The sequence below is a fragment of the Canis aureus genome, chromosome 27 (genome assembly GCF_053574225.1).
Source record: "Canis aureus isolate CA01 chromosome 27, VMU_Caureus_v.1.0, whole genome shotgun sequence".
Lineage (NCBI taxonomy): Eukaryota > Metazoa > Chordata > Mammalia > Carnivora > Canidae > Canis > Canis aureus.
Window position 1 is genome coordinate 10,006,369 of NC_135637.1, and position 12,380 is coordinate 10,018,748.

At 54.4% G+C, this 12,380-nt stretch overlaps 1 protein-coding gene across 13 annotated transcripts in view; it reads left to right on the forward strand.

Moving 5' to 3' along the window:
• Positions 1-12,380, forward strand: part of PITPNM2 (phosphatidylinositol transfer protein membrane associated 2) — a 140,220-nt gene that overhangs the window by 59,888 nt on the left and 67,952 nt on the right. Inside the window, exon 1 of one of the 13 annotated variants that reach the window (XM_077875377.1) lies at positions 56-265. The exons of 11 other annotated variants lie outside the window; for them this stretch is intronic. The gene's annotated coding sequence lies outside the window, so the exon portion shown is untranslated. Of the gene's footprint in view, positions 1-55; positions 266-3,423; positions 3,445-12,380 lie in introns of those variants that run through there. One more of the 13 variants, XM_077875378.1, reaches the window with a different exon arrangement.

The following is a 12,380-nucleotide window of genomic DNA, read 5'->3' on the forward strand; positions in this document are numbered from 1 at the left end:
ACATTCCAGGGATGACCTCAGGAGTTGCTGGGGGAAACAGCAGGAGATGGGGTTCTAGAATAGAGGTCTGGGGCCAGTAGGGCCAGGAGGAGAGGTCAGTGGTTCAAGGATCCACGTCATTATGGAGTTCACTGAGCCTACTCCCCAGCTGGTGCCTGTTTTGTTCCCTGAGAGCCCGACCACCTGCCCTCTGTCCTTTTAGAGGGAGCCTTGGGGGGCCAGGCTGCAGACAGAAGCCTCTCTACCACCCATACGGCGGCGTGGGGTAAGTAGGGGGAAGAAGGAATGAAGGAGGAAGACTCTGGAGCTAGGTGCTTCGTCTGGGCAGGTGTCCCACCATCCCATCTCAATCAGTCCTTGGGGCTCTCCAGGACAATCACCACTAGCTCCATGTGACTACTCAATTTTAATTTTAAATTAAAGTGAGATGAAATTAAAATTTTTGTTTCGCAGTCGCAGGAGCCCCACTTCAGGTGCTCAGTAGCCATGTGGGGCTGGTGGCAGCCATATGAGATAGTAAAGATGTAGAACATGTCCATCATGGAGGAAAGTTCCATGGGGCAGTGCCTGTCCTGTTTCTATAGCACAACCCCCACAATGGAGACTGTTGCCTCCATTGTTCTCCAGGATGAAAAAGCTGAGGCCCAGTTTAGTGAACAGCTTGTGGTCATATAGCTGGTGGGCACCAGAGAGTACTTGAGCCCAGGTCTGTCAGGTCTCAAAAGACAGATGTGGGGTTGGTGTGCTCATATATCCTGATGCCCAGTATGCTGCTTCTCAGGACAGAGGAGGCCAAGGCTCACCTGCTGGCCTCATACAGGCTCTGGGACCCCTGCCTCCTGTGCTCTGTTACTCAGTGGGGAGTAATCTTTGACAAAAAGGGAAATCAGGGATTAATATGCAGTTTGGAGCCTCCTTAGCCTGTACGCTTGAGACCAAGGGGCTTTAGGAGATGTCATGGAGAAACTTTTTTTTTTCAATTATTTTTTAAAGATTTTATTTATTTATGTGTGTGTGTGAGAGAGAGAGAGAACACAAACAGAGGGAGAGGCAGGCAGAGGGAGAGGGAGAAACAGGCCCCCTCCTGAACAGAGAGCCTGAGATCATGACCTGAGCTGAAGGCAGACACCCAATCAACTGAGCCACTCAGGTGCCCCTGAGAAACTCTTTTTAAAAATGAGACAGCAGGGCCGCCTGAGTGGCTCAGTAGTTGACCATCTGCCTTTGGCTCAGGACGTGATCCTGGGATCAAGTCCCACATTGGGCTCCCCTCGGAAGCCTGCTTCTCCCTCTGCCTATGTCTCTCTCTCTCTCTCTCTCTCTGTGTCTTATGAATAAATAAATAAAATCTTTTAAAAAATAAAAATAAAAATGAGAGAGCAATAGCCAAAAGGTGGAAATAACCTACATATCCCTCAAAGGGTGAATGCATGTGGTGCATCCATCCAATGGGCTATTATTCAGCCACCTGCTACTACCTGAATGAGCCTTGCAAGCATGATGCTCTGTGAGAGAAGCCAGGCACAAAAGGCCACATATGATTCCATTTATATGAGATGTCCAGAATAGGTAAATATGTAGAGACGGAGTAGACGGATGGTTGCCAGGGGCTGGGCAGGCGGGGAAGGGAGAGCAAGTGGCTCTCCAGTTTGGAGGTATGAGAATGTTCTGTAACTAAAGAAGATGATTGCACAGCATCGCAAATGTACCACATGCCCCTGAATCATATACTTTAAAATGGTTAAAATGGTCAATTTTAGGTTATATGTGTTTTGCCAAACTAAAAAAGTGAGACAGAATGGCAGGATCTGGCTGGCGGGTGCATAGATGTTCTTTATAAAATGTTTTCAACTTTGCCATATGTTTGAACATCTTCATAATAAAGGGTTGGGGGGGAAAGTGAGAACAAGACTGGGAAAGGAGGGACGCCTAACTGGCTCCGGATCATGAGTTCAGGCCCTGCGTTGGGCCTAGAGCTTGCTTATTTACTTACCTATGTACATAAAAATTTGAAAAATAAATAAAAAGACTGAAGGGAGAATGTAAAGGCTGTGGCCGTCAGGCTGGACTCCCACGTGGGCCACCCCTTGGTCCATCTGTGTTAGAGCAGTGAAGCCAAGGCTTCTGTGCTGGCTCCAGGTTTTGGAGAGCCTTCATCCCAGTCGATCCCAGGGAGCAAGTAGAGGAGGGGTGTTAGGTGGTGTGCCCACTGTGGGGACGGGGCTCCCCAAAGTGGTAGTGTTTCCCAGTGCCCACACCCCCTCGCTGTCCCTGGCCGTTGGGGTGTCCCAGTGCCTGGGAGTGCAGGTTGGGAGAGGGGGGTGGTGGGATCATCCTGCTTCATCATGAGGAACAGAGGCCCAGAGACACAGCTGGACTTGTCCTGCCACGTGATCTCCACAAGGAGACCCCAAGCCAGGCCTCCTAGCTCTCTCCCCAACCCCATTTCTGCTGCTCGGAGCATGAACAAGTCCGTGGCAAAGGCTAGTCCTGGAGTTGGGTTTTATATGGAAGCAGCAGAGCCACAGCAGGCAGGCAGGAGCAGGTGTTCTGGAGAGTTCCTTTTCCGTGCACCCCCACCCCGGCCCCGCCCTGGCCTTGTCCCTCTGCCTACTTGGCTCTGGGCAAAGGGGCCGTCTGCAGGGGACACACTTGTTCCTGAGAGTGGGAAATACGGCTGACACCCCTGAGGCCTGTGACCCAGGGTCGGGCCATTCTGATTTTTGGAAATGGGGAGACGGGTCCGCCGTGCCTCCCCGGACGCCAGGGCTCTGGGCCCTGCTCAAGCTGACGGAGGCGCGGCAGGCAGCAGCGCGACCTGCGAGGAGGGTGCAGCTCTGGACTGGGCTGACCGAGCAGGAGCCCCAGGCCCTTCTCCCGCCCTGCAGAGTAGCTCCTGGCCCGGCTGGGCCGCTGCGGCCGGGCGGCGAGGCTCGAGGCTCGGGCTGGGGGCGGCTGCGCCTGGAGAAGGTGGGGATTGGCTCTCCGCTGACGCCTTCCCGGCATATGGCTCCTCCGCCCGCCTCAGGCTCTGCCAGCGGCTCCCCCTTCTCCATGGCAACTTAGCTCAGTGGTCCCAGTGGAGGAGAGAGAACCAATTCTCCCTCTTCCCTCCCTCCCGCTCCTCTCCCCACCTCTTCCTCCTGGCCTCCCTTCCTCCCGCGTCCCTGCCAGCCCTGGGCTCCTGCCTGCCGGCCCGCTGTCCACCGTCCACCCGTCCACCCGTCCATCCGTCCGCCCGGGCACGTCCGCGCCTAGGGGCGCCCCCGGTCACCAGGCATGGGCGGCCGGCGGGGCTGCGAGCCAGGGGCGGCTCCCTGAGGCCGGCGGCATGGGGAGCTGGGCAGACCTCCACAGACACGGGGGGCTGCGGGACGAGCCCCGGCCTTCAGCTCGCACACTCTGTCCCCTCTCTTCCCCTTCCTTACGTTTTCTTCCTGAAAGGTAATTTCCTGCGAAAACTGTCACAGCCTCAGGACGGGTTTATTAGCTGGGAAGGCTGTGTGTGATCACGTGGGCTGCTTGTTTTCTCCGAGTAGCTGGGATGGAGGGAGCCGGGGAGGGAGAGGCATGGCCTGCTTGCCTCGGGGAGGGGGCTCGGCAGACTTCGGGGTGTAGGGTCCCCCAGGCGGCTCCTGCCTCCTGGTGCTTGGGCCTGCTGCTGCTTTTCCCATGTAACCGCGACATCACACAGACAGTGTGCTGTCCTGGACCTGGTCTGACCGGGGGAGGGGACGTGTTGGGGCGCGCACACGCACACACCCCAGATGGGGCAAGGCTCCCCAGGGGCCCTGGCCAGCTACCTGTCTCTGCCCAGTTCACCCTCACCTGAAAATGGAGTTCAGTGGGGGAATGTTTTGTCCCCGTAACCAAGAATCTCCGAGAGGATGGTGTAGCGAGGAGCATCTGCTGGCTGGCTCCTGGCAGCACAGCCGTCCCGGGCAGCGCCGCCATCTGTTTGGGACAGTCCCTCGGCAGAGTTTGTTTCAGACGGGATTTTAAGACCGCTGCCCAGTGGGTCAACATTCTGTCTTGTCTTCCCCACTTCCAGCCTCAGTGCTCAGGATGGCTTCTGGATGGCTTTCCTGGAGGGACTTGCTGAGGTTCCCTGGGGCATTCTTCAGATCTGAGCCCAGGGTGGGGGGCAGGCAGCTCCGTCCCTGTTACCTCTGTCTCCTGGCCACCGTGGAGGGATGAACCTCCCATTGTCAACTAGAACATCTATGTCGATGGAAAGTGAGGCCCAAAGGGAATGGATTTAGTACCCAGTCCTTAGAAGCCACGGGCTGAATGGTGTGTGCGAAGCCCTGTGTTATCTTTAAATAGAAAGCCAGCACCAAGTGGCCTGTCTGACTCACAGGGAAGCTTCAAAGTTTGGTGCAGGTATGAGGGAAAAAGCTCGAGACCCTGAAGGTGGCGCCTCACACGGGGGACTACACCGGCAGGTATGTGTCGTAAGTCAGGTTCCCGGGCGTCTGGCGGATTATGTATTCTGTTTCAGTGTCTTCTCTGACAGATTGCCTTAATAACATATCAGCCTCGAAGGTGGCCCGACACAGGGCTCCCCGTCTGGTTCTGTGGTCAGGTCTCTTCCAACCATGTTGGCACATCCCCCAAAGCCCCGTTTCTCCCAGGCTGCCCCGGACTCCCGAATTCTGGATGCTTCCCTTTGATAATCAGGTTGGTTCCTGTTGGGCTGGGTAAGAAGAATGCTTTTGTGTCTGCAGACATCTGTGCTGTCTTGCTTTCCCTTCGCTTTGAGCCTGGAGTCTGTCACCGAGACCCTCCTGGCATCTGGGTGCTGTGCAGGCTTCTTAATGACATTACCCGAGTCTGGACTCTTGTCAGTTCGCTGTAAATTCTGATAAGTTTATGAGTTGTGTGATGGGTGGGGAGGCAGTGTGCTGGTTTTGTTTGGTTTGCTTTTGGTTTGCTGGCGAATCGAGTATCTGATGCGACATGAAAGAGGTCTGCCCCATGAGTGGTGGCAATCCACTCTTGTCTCTGCTCTCAGCCTCCATGGGAGGCTGGCCCCCCGTGTGCTGCAGTGGAGGTGACCCTGCCCTGGGGTCTCTCTTGTGCATTCAGGGTGGGGGGGTTGCTTTAGTGATACACATGTGTGTTTGGTTGGCAAGGGCAGGGCTGGCGTTGGAGGAGGGAAGGTCTGCTCCACCAACCCACCTGCTTTCATCCAAAGTGAATCCTGAGCGCTCTGTGCCAGCCTCCTCCTTCGGGTCCCCCAGCACAATGAGCCAGCCTCCTTTCTTAGTGTAATTTCACGTAGCAGTGACTTACTTGAAAGCTTTGTAAAGAGCTGTAGAGGGTGTGAGAGCAGGTCGGAGAGGTGGGAGCCCTGGCTGCCGATGCTCCAGCCAGAGAAAGCGTGGAAAGCTCATTCCAGGAAAAGTGGAATAATCAACCATTGGCCGGCTTTCAGGCGGTGAGTGACTCTCTCTTCTTTAATTCCACAGGAGCACTGGGATTCAGGGAAGGGTTCCGTGGGAAGCCTGGTGGTTCAGACAGATCTCCCGAGGCTCTGAGAGGAAAATTTGTTTTATTTTCCTCCGAGTGCTGGCATCCACCATCTAGGCTGTGCCAGGCAGGATGGCAGCACTGGCTCAGCGTCAGGGATTCTAGGACTCAGGACCACGTCCACCTGAGAAGTTGAGCTGATGCCCCAGCCCAGTTCTGTGCCCAGCTTGGAGAAAATCTGTTGGTGGTGGCTGTTGATATGCATGACACAAATGGTTTAAGAAAGTGAGCAGGAGAAAAGCTCATGAATATTAACAATCCCGATCTGCCTTGTGATGTTCCCTAACACACACACACATGCATGCATGCAGTTACACATGTACACTCATACACACATACATACTGTCTGCACACAGGCAATCACACATGTGCACAATCACCACCACATGCACACGTATGTGTAGCCACACATATGCACACACCCCCATATACACAGTCACACACATTCACACTCACACCCTCATGCACACACACATATACAGTCACGTGTGTGCACACTCACATACACAGATACATTTTCTCCCTCTACCGTCGGGGCTGCATGTACCAGTTGACATTCTGCTTGTGATAGTGTGATCTCCTACAAACGGCCCTGTTATGGATAAGATTGTACAGCTGTCCCTTTTATGCATTATTTTGTAGCTCTGTGACTTACCTGAGTGAGACAGGCCATTCCTACCCACTTCTGGATGGAGATGCCTCCCTCTCTCACTGCTCCTCCTTCCCATGTGCCCCTGGGCTGCATTGTCAGATATATCACAGAGATTGGCACATTTGTGTTTCCAGGGAAAGCCCCTGGCTGCCAGCTTTCCATCCTGGGCCTCTGAGTGTCTTAAGCCAAAAGGAAGGGGAGTTGTCAAGAGATACTGCTAAGCTGAAGATGTACTGAGCAAGGCCTTGTGTGTGCACATGTATCCGCTCTCTGTAGTGTTCATATGTAGGCTTCCTTGGCTTTGCTTCCCATGTTCTCCCCATTTCTGGTTCATTTCTCAGAACACAGTCTCAGCAGACTCTGTCCCCCCACCCTTGCCGGCACCTCCACAAATCTCATCTAAGTTAACAGTCTTCAGCCACTTTCAAAGTGGTGTGGTTCCATTTTACATACAAGCAAACTGAGTCTCAGAGGGGTTGAGTAACCCACCCAGGGAAGTCGGAGTGTGAACTCAGACTCATTCATTCATTCATTCATTGGGTCCTGTGCCACCAAACTTTTGGATGAAGAGTAGTCCATCCATCCCAGTTGTCTGAGGAGAGGAAAGGAAAAAGAAAGAAGCAGAGAGCAGACCTTGAAGGGGGCGGCAGCCCAGGGCCTGAGTGGGGAGCCCCTCACTGCCGGCCATCCAGCCCCCACCACGCACACTCCTGCTCGGAACTCGAGAGTCAACAATGCACTGTAGAGAGCCTCCATCACTTAGTCCAGACCCGCTCTCTATTTTGCTTTCTTTTAATAATGTTTCTGGCATCATCACATCATCATCGGTAACACAGTCTGCAGAGCAGGGTCTGTCTGTTTTATGCTGAGAACTTAGCTGTGGGTGGCTCGATGTAGTAGGAGAAGCCCTGCATATCAGGAGACCGAGCCTCAGTTTCCTCCTCCTTCACACACCTCAGCATGCAGGAGGTGGGTGTGAGGGTGCCTGGCGGTGACCCCCATGAATGGGCATGGGGGACAGGGGTGGGGTTGTGATTATGCCCTTGGACTTGGCGGTTCAGAACAGACTGTGAGTGTCAGTTATAGCGATAGAGTGTATGCATATAGATGTGCAGATAGCGCTCAAATGGTAAAGGAAAGGATTTAAACAGTGGTGCTGGGGTGAGGATATATGAAAGTTCTCGCGTTATATGCGCAACTTTTCTGTAAGTTAACAGTTATGTGAAAAAAAAAAGATTTAGGCAATTTGAGGGTTTTTCCCCAAAGGTAGATGGAATAATGACATAGCAGAGGAGGGTTTGTACCTCAGGGACCCACAAGAAGCCAGATGGGTAAGCCCGATGGCTGGGAGGAGAGAGAGCCATCGGGGTGAAACTTCTAGGCCATGGCAGCGGTCCTGGACAGGAGGGCCTCTGAAGTCAGGCCTCTCCTTGGCTCCCTCCCTGGGCTCTGTGATGGGGCACCGGGCTGGGATGCCTTCCCCAGAGCCCCTGCCTGGTGATTCTAGTCTCTTCTTCCATAGGATACAGCCTGCTGCCTGCCCCAGGCCCAGAGAAAATTGTTTATAACTCTTGATGGTTTCTTGACGGGATGCTGGTTTAACCTGTGGTTTGCAAATGTGCCCATTATGTCAGCCCTGTGGCTCTCTGAGCCGCTTGGGCTCCTGAGAGCCCCTTGCAGTAAATGGCCATCCTCTGATCCTTGAGGCAATTGTGGGGAGAGACTGGTAGACCTCCAGTCCTGCCCCTGCTCCTTGCTACCTCTCCATGCCTCCATCATCTCCCCGACAAAGCCCAGCTTGGTGGGAGTGAATGAGCCAGGCACCTGACGTGCTCTGTTCAGTCCAGCCTGGCAGCAGCTGCCCAGTGGGTGCCTCGATTTTCCCCTCCTTGTTGCCATAGCAAGAGAAACTTTCTTTACCAAGTCCCCATCACCTCTCTGAAAGCTCAGAGGGCAATAGGGAGAACAGGAGGTGGCACCCCAGAGGAGTGCTGGGGTATCAGGCCACCTCAAGCTTGTCTCCCACTCTGAGCTGTATACCTGGCGCTGGAGGAGAGCAGAGAGTGAAAGCAAGTCAGAAAGACTCTGTCCTGACCCCCACTCTGCCATCAGCCTGGCCGTGAGACCTTAGAGAATCCCCTTGGCCCCTCTGAACCTGCTTCCTGGTTTATACAACAGGGTTCACAGCACGTGCCCTCTGGAGACTGGGAAGGACAAAGGAATGGTGTGAGCCCGAGCACTGTGTTCCAAGCCGGCATCTCCTCTTGGCCTGTCACTTTGTGCCCTTGTGAAGCACTTCACAGCTTTCTAGGCATGGGCACACCATTATCACAGCCTGTGTCTGTGATCAGGCTTTGTCACGGCTGTGGCAGGCTGCACGGACAGGGAACCCAGGGATGGTTAATTTTTAAAACACTCTTGCCACCTGGTTGCATTTGCCTGCTGGCTTTGCATGCTTAACTGCATGGCTGAAGGCCTTCCCCATGACTCCAGGCTCCTGGGATGGGGAGACTGGGAGGTAGGGGCTGACCTGGGATGGCCAGAAGAGCAAGGCTTGTTAGCCATGGGCTGGAGTTTGAGTTCATCTTATGTGACCTACAGAAATTGCTAATCCCAGGAACCTTAGATTCCCTCTGTGCAGAACGTGAGACTGTGCTTGCCTGGCCCACAGGAGTACGGTGACGGGGTGACTGCTTTTCAGGGCTCTCCTCCAGCACAGGACTTAAAAATGGATTGGTTTCAAATAGCTACTCTGTATCAAAGACTGTCCTCTTATGATCAGGGCCAGGCCAGCTGCTGCTTTTCATCCTCTCAAATGTTTGGAAGGCCAGTGCAGCGTTGCAGTCAGGGGGACCTTCTGTCAGGAGGCGTGGTCACGAAGCTGCCCGTGGCCTGGAAGATGAAGCCTGGGCTCTGCCAGCCACCTGAGCTCACATGACACAGCAGGGTTGCTAAACGGGGAAACCAAGGCACAGGGGTGTGCCCTAGTTGGAGCTGCTCGTGGCCACAGCACCAACAAGGGCCCCCGCACCCAGACCCACAAAGATTGCTGGGGCCAGAATTGATGCTTGGATCACCACCTAGCCCTCAGCCTTCGCAAGTAGCAGTCAGCACACTGGGATTCCAGATCACTCCTGGCAGGTGGGGAGACTGGAAGGGAGACCCAGAGGAACTTTCCTGAGCCACCCAGAGCCATGCTGGGCTGGGTGACTTCTGGAGGCAGAATGAAGTCTACCTTCCTCTCCCCACTGGCTGTGGGGGGTCCCATGCTGGGGACATGGTAATGTTTCTTCTGCACAGCGCTGGCCCATGTCCTAGCCTTCTCTGCCCCAGCTCTCACCCCATAGTCGACCTGGGTTAACCTGATACATGAAGGGACATATGGGTGCCTAGGAGTGTCCCCCCACAACTAGCCCAGCCCAGGCCGAAAACTGGTTGGTCCCTGTGAGGTCATTTAGAAGGCAGGGCTCTGAGTGGCAGCCTTGCATACAGCTGGAGGAAGAGGCACAGCCTTGCATACAGCTGTGCCCTGAGCAGCATGTTCCATCTGATGGGCAGTTCTGCTCTCTGCTGGGCAGCATGGGACCCGAGAGTGGCAGCCAGTGGGAAGGGCTCCTGCCTGGCTGCCTCAGGAAGCCTGACTCTGAGGAGAGGGCTTTGGGAGGAATACCAGCAGGCTGGGGGTGGGGGCAGAATAGAGAGCCACTGCCCCCATGGTCCTTGGAAATGCTCCAAGGTCAAATCTTTGCTCAGCTGGGAAATAGACGCCCGCCCCCCCGCCCCGGGCCTTGATAGCACTCCTCAATGTGGCCTGATGGCTTTCAGGACCTGGGCCCAGTCAGGTATGGGACCCACAGGGTATGGGACCAGGGCAGGACTTATGCCCCCAAAGCAGTGGACTGCTCAGTGAGCAGTTTGTCTCACTGTGGGAGACAGGCCTGTCCCACTGGGCCCTCTCCTGCTGCCCTGTCCACCTGTAGCATCTCCTGGCTGGCCTGGCTTCCCTGGGCTTCCAGCTCATCTCTAATCAGTGAAAACTTGATGGCTGAGTTAAAGCTGGTGTGCAGAGCTCATGCTTACATGTGGCATCTGGTTTATTGGTTGAGTCTCACCGTGGCCTTGTGAAATGGTCAAGGTGGATGACCAGAATCTTTTCTGTAGAGCAGCAGTGAGGTGGAAGGAATAGCCCAAAGTCAGACAGCTGCTCTGAGGCAGAGTGTGGACTCCACATCATTTACCAAACAAATGTTTGCCAGGCACCTGCCTTTATCAAGCAACTGCTCTGGCCAGGCTCCGGGAAGCATGACACAACACAGTCTGAGCTCGAAGGCCAGCGTGTGGTGACACTAGTCTACGAGGGCCAAGAGGAGAGTCTGTGCCAGGTGCCCAGGGAGCTGACCAGTCTCAGTGGAGCCTTATCTGGGAATAGGGCTCCTTGAGCATGGGGGGCTCAGTCATCTGATTCCTGGCCCAGAGGGACACCAGCCAGGTTGGCTCTGCCATGTATCCTCAAGCAAGCCCCGTCCCGTGTCTGCTCTGTCCACCTGCACAGAGAAGTTGACCTGGGGTCTCACCTCTGGTAGGCTTCTTGATATCACTGGGGAACATGTATAAGATGCAGGGTCCTGGCCCTCTCATACAGAGGTTCTGATTTGGTTCTGATCCTGGGAGAAGGGCCTGCCTTCTACATTTTGAACAAGCTCACTAAATGTTTCTAAAGCAGCTCATCCCTGACCCTGAGTTTGAGAAATGCTGGGCTCAGCTTCTCAAAGTCCTGTGAGCTAAGATGGTCCTAACCTTGTCCCTAGGTCTGGTGGCATCCACAGATCTAGGATGGTGGCATGCCCTAGGGTCTGTAGATGCTGAATTGTTCGAAAATCCTTGTCCAGCTTCCTACCCCCAGTGAGAGGTTCCCCCAAAATAGAGACAGGTAGGAGATGCTGAGCCAAAGGTCAGGGTGGGGGGTGGGAGTAGAGTACTTCTCTTCAGGGAAACCCACAGTCCCTGGGTTAGGACCTACCCCCAGGGAGTATCCCAGCTGCTTGCTTAGGGCTGGTGTACCTGAGGGCTGTGGCTGAGCTGGATTAGCCTGACCAGGCCCAGGGACCTAGAAAAGGCTGTCTAGGTGCCAGTGTGGGGAAACAGGGAAGACGAGGAGGCCAGGTGGCTGCACATCCAGTGGCCACTTCCCCTGAGTGTCTTCATTGTGGATGCAGAAGGGCTTCTCGGTGGCTCTTCAAGTGCCCTAAGCTAATTGGCAGCAGCCCTGGTGACAACCTGGTCACAGGCTTGCTCAGTTCTGACCGGGTGCTGGTGTGACTTCCCTGTCAGGACACCATTGGTTCTTCTGCAGACGCCCAGAACAGGATGAGGACACTGGCTACTGTCTGTGTTATCAGCTTGGGCAGTGTCCTGCTTCCCAGTGCCGCAAACCCAGTGTAGTTTCCTGGGGCTGCCATTACACCTGACTGACTGTAGGCTGCACTTAGAGCAACCATACTTTATTGTCTCACAGTTCTGGAGGTCAGAAATCCGAAATCAAGGTGTCTGCAGGCCCATGATCCCTTTGAAGGCTCCAGGGATGTATCCTCCCTTGCTTCTTCCGGCTTTTGGTGACCCCAAGTGTTCCTTGGCTTGTGGCTGCATCACTGTGTCTGCCTTTGTGAGCACGTGGCCAGCCCCTCTGTCTCTTCCCCTCTTCTCCAAAGACTCCCGTCATTGGATTTGGGGCTCACCCTAAATCTGAGATGATCTTATCCTGAAATCCTTAACTAATTACATCTGCAAAGACCTTGCTTCCATATAAGGTCACATTCTGAGATTCCACATGGACAAGAATTTTCACTCAGCAGGCAGAGTGTTACCAGGTAAAGGGCAGGTCTGTTGCACTGACCAGGGGAGCAGCAGGCTGGCAGCTGGTCCCAGAAAACAGATCTGGGGCTTTTAGCATCCTCCGGCTCTGTCATCAGCTAGGGTGATTTTACTCTGTTAATAGAATCAGAGACCCCAGAGCAGAGGAGCTGGTGGCCGAGGGGACAGCTATCCTGGAGAGCTATCCTGGAAATAGGTGTGACATTTGGATACCTATTTTAAGGTGTTCTGGAGAAGAAAAGCAGATTGTGCCTCTGAAGAGCCAAACAAGACCCTAGGTTGAGTCCTCAGGAGGCAAACCGCACAGCATATGAACTTCTTGGTA